Source organism: Pan troglodytes, chromosome 6, assembly GCF_028858775.2.
Source record: "Pan troglodytes isolate AG18354 chromosome 6, NHGRI_mPanTro3-v2.0_pri, whole genome shotgun sequence".
Taxonomy (NCBI): domain Eukaryota; kingdom Metazoa; phylum Chordata; class Mammalia; order Primates; family Hominidae; genus Pan; species Pan troglodytes.
The window spans coordinates 106,564,240-106,577,154 of NC_072404.2; the positions used below are offsets into that span (position 1 = coordinate 106,564,240).

General features: G+C 38.2%; 1 pseudogene; it reads right to left on the reverse strand.

The window, feature by feature from the left end:
- Positions 1–7,681: 7,681 nt before the first annotated feature.
- LOC472453 (large ribosomal subunit protein eL8-like) lies at positions 7,682–8,455 on the reverse strand (annotated as a pseudogene).
- Between the last annotated feature and the right edge of the window lie 4,460 nt (positions 8,456–12,915).

The following is a 12,915-nucleotide window of genomic DNA, read 5'->3' on the forward strand; positions in this document are numbered from 1 at the left end:
GGTAAGTAAATGATTAAGCAGCCTCATATTTGAGGATGTTAACGCAATTCAAGGTAACCCATGTGTCAAAGAAATGCTCATCTAACCTAAAATATAAGTGGAACTGGACAGTGGTGAAAATACTTAAAATGTATGTGTTGCAGCTAAAACAGCACTTGGAAGAAATTGATAGATTTAAACGTGTCTAGCAGAAGGAAAGACTAAATGTTAATGAAAGAAGCATATATCTTAAGTTATAGAAAAACAACACAAAATAAGCTGAAAGAAACTAGAAGGCAATAAAGACGAGCAGAATTTTATTTTAAGGTTTTATCTTTGAAAAAGATTTCTAACAGTGATAAACCTCTGACAAAGTTAAGGAAAAAAGCAGGCACACATATCCTGTGTCTAGAATGAAGAAGAGGACATAAATATTCCTATTATGATGTTAAACATATTATTATGAATAACTTAAAACCAATAAGTTTGTAACACGTAGAAGAAACTGATGAATTTTAATAAAAACATAGCTTACCGAAATATACAATAGTTCAATAGCCATCAAAATAACTGAATCAATAATTTACAATATTCCCAGAAAGAAAATTCCATGCCTAAACAACTTATTTGGTGAGTACTAACAAGTATTCAAAATGTAATTCCAAACTTAAGCCTTTTCAGAAAAGAGGGGTACTCCTTAACTATATGGGCCCAGCAAATACCTGAAACCAAATGAAGTATGAAAAAGGAAAATTACTGGCCAATTTCACTTAGGAACATAGATTCAAAATTCTAAACTAAGTATTAGCAAGACAAATTCAGCAAAGGATGATTCATCAGGAACTAGTTGGGTTTATGCCAGGAATCCAAAGTTGTTTTTACATAAAAAAATCAATTACTATGATCACATAAATTAAAAGAGATTTAATTATGACCATCTCATTAGATGGAGAAAAAGCATTTGCTAAACATTCAGTATCCATTCATGATAAAAATGCTTTTAGCAAACCAGGTATAAAGGGCACTTTATCAATGAAAGGGTTTCTACTGAACATCAGCAGCAAACATGATGAATCGTTGAAAGCTTTGTCTTTAAGATTGAGAAAAAGACAAAGATATCTGTCATTTCTTCTGAATTCAAAACTGATAGTCTCTGAAAATATAATTGTATATGTAGAAAATCTAGAAGAATCCATAAATTTCCACAAATTCAGATGAATAAGAGAAGTTTGCTGGATGCAATAATTGCTATCAATTGAATTTCTGTGTAGCAGCAAAAAGCAGCATGAAAATTTGTAAGTATTTTATCAACAAATATTAAATACTTAGAAACCAATTTAGAAAAAGATGTTAAAAATTCTCTGGAGGGAAAACCCCTATTCTCCCTGGGACAGAGCACCTAGGGGAAGGGGCGGCTGTGGGTACAGATTCAGCAGACGTAAGCATTCCTGCCTGCTGGCTCTGAAGAGAGCAGCAGTTCTTTGAGCACAGCGCTTGAGCTCTGCTAAGGGACAGAATTGCTTCTCAAGTGGGTCCCTGACCCCCATGCCTCCTGACGGGGAGACATTTCCCAGCAGTGGTCGACAGACAGGAGAGCTCCGCCTGGCATCTGGCAGGTGCCCCTCTGAGACGAAGCTTACAGAGGAAAGAACAGGCAGCAATCTGTGCTGTTCTGCAGCCTCTGCTGGTGATACCCAGGCAAACAGAGCCTGGAGTGGGCCTCCAGGAAACTCCAACAGACCTGCAGCAGAGGGGCCTGACTGACAGAAGGAAAACTAACAGAAAGGATGAGAGCATCAACATCAACAAAAAGGACGTCCACACAAAAACCCCATCTGAAGGCCACCAGCATCAAAGAACAAAGGCAGATAAGTCCAGAAAGATGGGGAGAAACCAGCGCAAAAAGGGTGAAAATTCCAAAAACCAGAATGCTGCTTCTCCTCCAAAGGATCACAACTCCTCACCAGCAAGGGAACATAACCTGATGGAGAATGAGTTTGACAAATTGACAGAAGTAGGCTTCAGAAGGTGGGTAATAACAAACTCCTCTGAGCTAAAGGAGCATGTTCTAACCCAATGCAAGGAAGGTAAGAACCTTGAAAAAAGGTTAGGCGAACTGGTAACTAGAATAACCAGTTTAGAGAAGAACATAAATGACCTGATGGAGCTGAAAAACAGCACGAGAACTTTGTGAAGCATACACAACTATCAATAGCCGAATTGATCAAGCGGAAGAAAGAGAATCCTAAGCAAAAAGAACACAGCTGGAGGCATCACGCTACCTGACTTCAAACTATACTACAAGTCTACAGTAACCAAAACAGCATGGTACTGGTACCAGCACAGATATATAGACCAATGGAACAGAACAGAGGCCTCAGAAATAACACCACACATCTACAACCATCTGATCTTTGACAAACCTGACAAAAACAACCAATGGGAAAAGGATTCCCTATTTAATAAATGGTTCTGGGAAAACTGGCTAGCCATGTTCAGAAAACTGAAACTGGACCCCTTCCTTACACCTTATACAAAAATTAACTCAAGATGGATGAAAGACTTAAATGTAAGACCTAAAAGCATAAAAAGCCTAGAAGAAAACTTAGGCAATACCATTCAGGACATAGGCACGGGCAAAGTCTTCATGACTAAAACACCAAAAGCAATGGCAACAAAAGCCAAAATTGACAATTGGGATTTAATTAAACTAAAAATTTCTTTTGCTGTGCAGAAGCTCATCATCAATGTGAACAGACAACCTACAGAATGGGGAAAAAATTTTGTAATCTATCCATCTGAAAAGGGCTAATATCCAGAATCTACAAAGAACTTAAACAAATTTATAAGAAAAAAACAACCCCATCAAAAAAATGGGCAAAGGATATGAACACACACTTCTCAAAAGATGACATTTATGTGGCCAACATATGAAAAAAAGCTCATCATCACTGGTCATTAGGGAAATGCAAATCAAAAACCACAATGAGATACCATCTCACTCCTGTTAGAATGGCGATCATTAAAAAGTCAGGAAACAACAGATGCTGGAGAGGATGTGGAGAAATAGGAACACTTTTACACTGTTGGGGGGAGTATAAACTAGTTCAACCATTGTGGAATACAGTGGCTATTGCTCAAGGATTTAGAACCAGAAATACCATTTGACCCAGCAATCCCATTACTAGGTATATACCCAAAGGATTATAAATCATTCTACTATAAAGACACATGCACACATGTTTACTGCGACACTGTTCACAATAGCAAAGACTTGGAAACAACCCAAATGCCCATCAATGATACACTGGATAAACAAAATGTGGCACATATATACCATGGAATACTATGTAGCCGTAAAAAAGGATGAGTTAATGTCCTTTGCAGGGACATGGATGAAGCTGGAAACCATCATTCTCACCAAACTAACACAAGAACAGAAAACCAAACACTGCATGTTCTCACTCATAAGTGGGAGTTGAAGAATGAGAACACATGGACATAGGGAGGGGGAACATCACACACTGGGGGTGTGTCAGATGGTGGGGGGCTATGGGAGGCATAGGATTAGGAGAAATACCTATTATAGATCACAGGTTGATGGGTGCAGCAAACCACCATGGCACGTGTATACCTATGTAACAAACCTGCATGTTCTGCACATGTACCTCAGAACTTAATTTTAAAAAATTAAAAATAATAATTGGAATTAACTATACTAAAAAAAAATTTCTGGAGGAAATTGTAAACTTTTTACTTAAAGACACTAAAGAAGTCTTAAAGGAAGTGGCACTCCACAGTCAAGGATTAGAATATTTAATATTGTAAATACCTTGTTTCCAAATGGTCTGTAGTTTCAACACAGTCTTCATCTAATTTCTAAATGTTTTTATTTTTAATTGACAAGCTTATTTTAAAATTTATATGGAATTGTAAAGGGCCAAGGATAACCAAGTCACCCTTAAAGACAATATAATCAAACTTACCCTACCAGATGTCAAAATATAGCTTTAATTATTAAGATATTATAGCCTTTTATTATAGGGTGCCTTGACTTACGGCAATGATGTACTGCAGTATAATGGAGAAATGACTAATTTTCAATAAACTGTTCTGGAAAGTGGTATTTTTCTAGGAAAAAATAAACTTTGGTATCTCAAATTGGTTATAGGTTTCTTAAAGATCAAAATATGAAAGGCAGTATTACAACACTGCAAGAAAATAATACGGAGTATCTTCAAAATATTGGAGTAGGAGAGAACTTTTAAAATAAGACAACAAGTTCTAAAGAACAAAATGAATAAGTCTGATTAACATAAAGCTTATTATTAAAAGTAGTAAAGAATGCAGACACAAGCCTCAGAGTATAAAAAGATCGTTGCTACACATATTAATGGCCAAAAACATCTGAAGAACTCCTATAAATCAATGAAAAAGGGGTAAATTCCAATAGAAAATGGGCAAAGATATTGAACAGTAAGTTCACAAATAAGGAAATTTACATGGTCAGTTAACAGAAGAAAATCCTTGGCCTCATTTGTAATAGGGAAACTTAAATAGAAATTACAATCAGATTACATTACACAACTTCCAGGTTTAATAAAATAAAGTCTGACAATAACAAGTGTTGATAAAGATAAGGAAATAATAAAAACTCTTATCCTGCTGGTGGGAGTGTAGATTAGTATAATGTCTTTGGAATACATTTTTATATTCTCTAGTAAATTTGAAGATTATTATGCATAATACTATTGCATTTTTCATGTTACTGCATTCATGGTATTACACTGTAGTATGATGGTCGAGTACAGACACTTCTGCCAACTGCATTGATTTGAATTCCATTTTCCTAGCTTTTTCACCTTGAACATGTGACTTGATTCATAAAAGTAAAGTTTGTCTCCCCACCCCAAAACCAATTTTTGCTTTCATAGTGTTGTGAGCATTAAATGAGCTAGTCTGTGTGAAATGTTCAGAACAGTACCTGGAATGTAATAAACACTACAAAGCATTTATTATTGTTATTGCTGTTACTATTACTTTGCAACCCACAAAACCAGTTCTAGACAATTTTGTGCATGTGTGAATTAGGATACTATACAAGAATGTTCATATAAGAATTATTTTAGCAGCTTCAGTTTTCTAGGGTTTTTATGGTTTTAGGTCTTAAGTTTAAGTCTTTAATCAATCTTGAGTTAACTTTTGTATAAGGTATAAGGAAGGGGTCCAGTTTCAGTTTTCTGCATATGGCTAGCCAGTTTTCCTAACACCATTTATTAGCTAGGGAATCCTTTCCCCATTGCTTGTTTTTGTCAAACCAGAAACAATGCTAATGTCCCTCAATAGTAGAATGGAAAAAAAGTTATGATATAGTCATATAGCAGCAAACCTGAATGAACTATTATTTTCATATACACAGAAGAAAGAAGTCAAATAAATATGGTGTGAATGCATTAGTACAAAACTGAAAAACAGGCAAAACAACAATATCGTGAGGAATGCAGGTATTCATGGTAAAACGTTAAAGAAAGCAAGCAAATTACTATCACAAAAATTAAATAGTGGTTAACTCCACTAACAAGGTTGTGACTGGAAATGGGGACATGGGGTCTTCTCGGATCCTGGGGGGCAATGTTTCATATTCTAAGCTGTGTTATGTTTATATGAGTGTTTATAATTATTCTTCAAATTGTATGTATATGTTGTTGACTTCCATTTTTAAGCTACTAAAAACTTCTGGAGTGGAAAAGATAATTGTTCAAAGTGTGGGCATGGGAAAGAGAGATAAAGTGTAATCTCTAAATGGACAGTCCAAAGGCATTTGGAGACATTTGCTCAAGATCAAGGAAAGAAAGAGTGGACACGATATGGAACCCCTCCTCCTTCTCCCAATGCATATTGAGCCTTATAAATGAGAGTGTTTTACCATTGAGTACAATGGTGGATTTTTAAAAAATACAAATTGCTGGGTGCCCACCCTGAAGAAACTGTGTAGGATAGAGCCTAGGCATTGGTAGTTTTTTTTGTTTTTTGTTTTTTGTTTTTGAGACGGAGTCTCGCTCTGTCGCCCAGGCTGGAGTGCAGTGGTGCAATCTCGGCTCACTGCAACCTCCACCTCCTAGGTTCATGCCATTCTCCTGCCTCAGCCTCCTGAGTAGCTGGGACTACAGGCACCCACCACCACGCTTGGCTAATTTTTTGTATTTTTAGTAAAGACGGGGTTTCACTGTGTTAGCCAGGATGGTCTCGATCTCCTGACCTCGTGATCCGCCCGCCTCAGCCTCCCAAAGTGCTGGGATTACAGGCGTGAGCCACCGCATTTGTAGTTTTAAAAAAAGCTGTCTAGGAAATTCTGATGGGTTTCTGGGCTTGACTTTCACTGCTATATTAAAAACAAACTAAACCAACAATATACCTTGAGTGAGTAAAACTAAAAAAATAGGAAAATAATTATTTCAATTAAGGATCAACCACAGATTCTTTCATTTATAGTGATTAGCTCCCTTTCAATGTAATCCAACTCCCCCCAATTTTGAATTATTCCTAACACTTCAAGAATTTGGTTAATATGTCATGTAGGAATATATCTGCTTAAGAGGGAAAATTGACCTAATGGTTACTTTTGTGATTATATTTGTTGCTTTCATTTTTTATAAAGCTCCTTATTTTCTAGCTCTTGGCATTTTATGTTGATGTATTTCAAAAAATTGGTTTTACAATGAACAACACTTGAGGGTTGTTTGCATTTTCCTTTTGTTAAGAGACCTGATAGAGGAAAGACTACAGGACCTTTGTTATATCAACTTGATTCCTATAAAATTATGGAATTTCAAGAGGCTGTTAAATGTATCTAGTTTAACTACATTTTTTGCCCTTTTATTTTCAGAACTTATTTGATCAAGGAATGCATTTTGACTCTCGAGATTAATGAATTTGAAATATAAATTCACTTATTCCAACTAGTTGAGTATTTTAGACATCTTTAAGTCTGACTTACAGAAACATGCAGAAGTGCTGGGGTCCGTTGGCAGTTATGGGCTTTAGGAAATGTATTATTTTTGTACAAATTGTAAGATTAGCTTATAATGTTTTAGCAAAGAAATAATAGAGTTCAATGCTAGATACCTGAAATAGTACACCCTTTTCAGGATTTCAAAATATATCCGTGCGAAAGCTGAAAGGAGCTGAATGTTGAATAATTGTTGCTAAGCAACATTAAAAGAATAACTATCTGCATAGTAATGGCATATCTAACAAACGCTGCCACTCACATTAGATGACAGAAAGGAGAACAAAGCACCAGGCTACAAGAATAGTAAAATTTTACATTTAAAATGTATATCATAATGAACTTGTAAGATAAGCTCACTCAATAGCAATTTGATTTTAAAATATGACTAAACAAAAAGATTATGGTAAAAACATTTGAATGAATGGGATTTGGATTAGATAATATTTTAAACCAACTAATCTAAAGTAGGGAGAAAGGCAGCATTGTAACACTTCAGTAAAATAGTATAGTGAATATCTTCAAAATATTGTAGTTGTTCTCAAAGCTTAGCTTTATGAAACATGTAGAGGGTACCTTTATGTCTTCTAGACCCAAAGACACATCTCACATTGTTTAACTCTGTTGCCCCAATCTCAGTCTTCTTTTAAAGGAGAATTTGTATTATTTTAATTATTTTTATGTACAGAAAACTCAACAGGGTACACTTAACCATTTGGTGGCAAGTTCTTTAGCCTTTGGCTTCTCCAGCTTGGCAATGTGAGCCAGACTTGGGACCCAGGACGTTGCCTCCCCAGTGATGGGGAATCTCATCATATCTGTCGTTATAATTGATCCTGATAGCTTCCAACATTTTAGCCAGAGCTCCTTTGTTGTCCAAGTTAACCTGTGTGAAGGCTACAATGGTGCAGGTCTTCCTGCGGACTAGATGCCCCAGTCTTGCCTTTCCCTTGAAAATGCAGTAAGGGGCCCCCATGTTATGACACAGGGCAGGCAGGAAGACACCAGCTCGATGGGATCCATGTCCTGTGCAGTCACCACCAGCTGCGCCTTCTTGTTCCCCACCAAGGTGGTGATGGTGTTAATTCCTGCTTGAAGGACAGGTGATCTCTTAACAGAGACATATCCTTTGCGAGCAGCTTTCTTCTTAGCCCAGGCCAACAGCCTCTGCTTCTTCTCTTGCTTTTTCTCTGGTCAGTGGCCAGCTTAAGAAGCTGAGTAGCTGTTTGGCGGTCCAAGGCCTGAGTGAACTGGTTAATCGCCGGAGGCGCTTTCAGCAACTTATAGAGGATGGCTCTCTGGAGCTGCAACCTGATACAATGGGGCCATTTCATAAAGTAGGTGAGCTCCCTTTTGGGCTGGATGTCCTTCCTGTCCAATGCCAAAATTCTTAATTCTTTTCTCAAACAGGGGATTCACCACTTTCTTGGCCACCTGCTTCTTCCCATTGGCCTTTCTTTTTGGCATCTTGGGTGGCAGGAGGAGAGAGCCCAATCTCAGTCTTTCTATGGAGAATGCAAGTTCCATAAGTCAGAAAGTTTGTTTTGTTCTCTGATGTTTGACCGATACTTATAAAGTGCCAGCCACATTGCAGGGACTCCATAAATATTAGTTGAATAAAATAATATCTAAAAATAGTATAGTAGTCAGTGTTCATTCTGGAACAAACAATCAATTTGAATATGGAAAGTTTAATATAAAAAGTATTAAGTAGGAAAGTAACTGTAAAACTCTTATAAAGCTGTAAAGAGAACTCAAAGGAATACCCTAGGGATAAGGCAGAGTACCCACAGAAGAACAAACTTGGAAAGAGAGGCCCTTCCCAAGGTTGGGATTCAGAACCTAGTAGATAGCAGAGGCATTTGCTGTGTTGCCCAGGCTAGAGCTAGTGTATAGTTGCTAAGCAAGCAGGAAACTACCCTCTGGCATGTGTGATGGTCCTGGCAGGCAGGCAGGCTTACAGAGGAATTGGGAGTTTGGAGATTCTGCTCATTGGTAAGTCAGTGTACAGATGGATATGTAGTGTGGATATCTGGGCGTCTTAACAACCTTATGCAATGCAAGCAGGTTGAGGATGGTAACAGGCACACAGAGGGTATGAGGCCTAAGGAAATGTGTGACTTGGAGTGCACAGTGTTTGTGTCTGGAGTTACACAATAAGCAACTCAGGTATGGATGGGCAGAGGCTGATAGCCAGGTAGGCACAAAGAGGGAGCCAGGGCATCTGGAGTTTACTTGTGAGCAGGGTGCCCCATAGCATGAGATGTTCATTGATAATGTCCTGAGTGCCAGGTGAGGTGATCACCAGTCCAGGCCAGGCTACAAGCTTGGCAAGAGACTATACATCCTGGACATGCAGGTAGGCGGAGTATGCTGGTGTCCCAAGACACATGCTGCTGGCATCTGTGCAGTAGGAACAAAGGAGAAGCAAAAATGGCAGCACACTAGATAAATCCCTGCTTTTACAATGATCCTCCAGCACTCTCACTGATAAAGCTAGATATTTTCTCACTACAAAGGAAAAATATTTAAATCTCCATCATCACAGAGCTGGTAAGGCAGAATCACTTTGGAGAAGAGAGGCAATAAACTGACATCAAGCGCATGTAGTTAACATAGAATGTATGCCACATACTGAGATTTATATTGGTTATTATTAGATTACATATAGTATATAGCTATTCATCTATTATATAGATCATATTACATAAATTATTTAAACCTCAATTTCCCTATGATTTGCTATTTGTTTTATAGATGAATAATCTGAAGCTTAGAGGAATGAAGTAACTTGCTAGGTGTCGAATAGCTGATAAGAGCAAGAAATGGGATTTTAACCTTTTTAGTTTTCCTAGCACCTATGCCTTTAACCATTATCCCATTACACTTCCTCCCAGAGGAAAATGTTATTGAATTGCTAAAGGTAACCTACTGGCTCAGCACCTATTGGTTGTGTCCTCATCAAGTGACACTTTAGACACTTGCTTTTCAGTGGTCTTACCCACTCAAAGGTTCTCATGTTGCTCGTAGGGTGCCAAGCATTCCTTTAGTTACCTCTGCGTCAGTTCCTCATAGACGAGCACCCCATACTGGTCATCAAATAGTGATGCCAATAGGGTAGTCCCAGTAGAGTCCCCTGTGTAGGGAGACAGTGCAGGCATGGCAGTCAACACTAGATGATAGTAACTCTTCCAAAAGAAGACTGCAAGGCAAATTTCCTGAGATCATGTAAATGGGCCCTAACTCTGGACACAGTTAATGGTACCTTTCAAATTCAGGAATGAAAAGAAACATCTGTGGCTGGGCGCGGTGGCTCATGCCTGTAATCCTAGCACTTCGGGAGGCCGAGGCAGGTGGATCACAAGGTCAGGAGATCGAAACCAACCTGGTGAACACTGTGAAACCCCGTCTCTACTAAAAATACAAAAAAATTAGGCAGGCATGGTGGTGGGCGCCTGTAGTTCCAGCTACTTGGGAGGCTGAGGCAGGAGAATGGCATGAGCCTGGGGGGTGGAGCTTGCAGTGAGCGGAGATGCACCACTGCACTCCAGCCTGGGCAACAGAGCGAGACTCTGTCTGGAAAAAAAAAAAAAAAGAAAGCAAGAAAAAGAAACACCTGCTTACTCAAAGTACCACACCAAACATCCTCACATTTTGTTCTTAGGATTTTGGTCTTAGATCTTTCTTACTCCATTCCCCCTCTGGGTACTCCATCAACTCCTTTGGCTCTCTGAACCATGTATTTGATGATATCCAGATCTCTCCCCAGGCTACATCTCTCTCATGAGCTCCATACCTCTGAATCCAAGCATTCCTTAGATATCTACCCCTAGCTATCCTAAAACCCAAAGACCATAGTTCAAAACTCCACTCATTCCATTGCCCTAAACCTGATCACCCTGTCTGGGCTTCTTTTTATGAACAATCACCTAGCTGTCATTACCAGAAACTGGGTGTCATCTTTGATGTGTTTCTCTTCCTTACCTCTGCATGAAATACATTCCTTTTGTTCCCTCCCCACCTTTATTCAACCTATCACCAAGTCTTGTTTATTCTATTTAATAACTCTTACATTCACTCAGTTTTTTCTATCCACACTTTCACTTTAGTTCAACCTATTATCTCATCTGGATTTCCCCAATATCTTCCTAACTTCCTCTAGTATTGACCCCTCCAATCTGTTCTCTAGAGTGCCATGAGGGTAATTTTTCTCAAATTCAAATCTGATTATGTCACTTCCTTGCTTTAAAAACCCTTCAATGCTATCTTATTTAAGGTAAGTCCAAACTCCTCAATGCATATCGTTAGATTCTTTATGATCTAGCTTGAGTTTACCTCTTGAATCACTTAGAGTCGCTAAAAGAAACAACCATAGACAAATTAAACAGTTTGATTGAACTAAGAAGGACTTGCAAATCAGGCATTCCCAAAACCAAAATAGGTTGAGAGAGACTTCAGCACAGCTCTGTGGTAGAAGATGATTTATGGACAGGAAAAGGAAAGTGACATACAGAAAATGGAAGTTGAGGTACAGAAACAGCTGGATTGATTACATCTTCGTGTTCGCTTTATTTGAACATGGTTTGAAGAGCTGGCTGCCTTCAATTGGCCAAAACTTCTTGATTGAAACAAGATTAGGTTATAATCTGTTTACACCTCTGGTTTACAGTATTTCTCTGTATGGAGAAACCTTTAAGCTGAACTTAAAATATGTGAGAAGGCAGTTTTAGGCTGAACTTGACTCCAGTCAGAAGACCGAAACTACTCTCAAAAGACAGAAACTACACCAGTCATTTTCATTGACAGAAGATGAAAAGTTGTTTATTAGTTATGAAGAACTGATAAAGCAAAAGAGAACAATAAGATGTCATAGAGGTAGCAAATGCAGGAAGAAGCTATCAATTCTAGCGCTGAGGGAATAACGGGAAGAGGTTAAAATTATTAAACTTTAAAAGAAGTGTGCCCCGAGTAGCTGAAATTCAGGCCTCTGAGGAGAGGGACAGCGGACAGCTGGTGTGTCTTAGGTGGAGTGACTATGATGCAGCTAGTTTTGCAAATGTTAGAAACTGTAAATTTGCTTCAACTGCTGCTACTAGAATGGGCAGCAGCTTCTAGAGTGAAAAGAGCCTGGAGGACACTGATAGGAATAAGAATAAGAGACAAACTGGAAGTAACAAGGCTTTTCCTTCTCCATTCCAGTAGTTTTCCTCTAGTATCCCCTATTGGCAGAGCCTAAGGAAACCATCTGGCAAAGCAGGAATGTAGTTTGTAGAGTCCTAACACCAGCATCACAAAGCTAAGTTAGAAGAGTGGGTTTGAAGCTAAAGGACAATAACTCAGAAACTGGCAAAATCCATCCCTTTAGCTATTCAGCACGCTCGCATCCTTCTATGTGTATTTGTCTTACAAACAACAAAAACAACTCTATGTTTTCACTTAGAAATGCAACTATCCTTTTTACAAATGAAGATGTTCTCATCCTTTTCTCAAAATGAGGAGCCTAAAGTTACAACAATAAGAGCATCCACATCCATAAATGATTTATCTCTGGGCTATGATAACTACTCCCAAAGTTCAGTCACAGTTCCATCTGAATATTTGGTCACCTAAAGAGGAAATAGTAAACTTACCTGCCAACAAAATTTGTGAAAATTAATAAGCGGAAGCATATGAAAGAAAAATTTGTATTTATATGTACAGAGATGAACGCTCACTTATACAATAAACAGAAAATATATACATTAGTCATTACTTCTATAACTAGTCCCAAGGTAATAGTTTATAACTTTCTTCTTTCACTACCAATCCCTTGTCTCTTTTGTTCTCAGCCGTAACTTCAGCAGATCAAAGTTGTCTTTACTGTTGTTTTTAACCTGGTGATGTTTGATGTCTCAAACTCTCATTCTGAAGGACCTGAATCTTCAGTG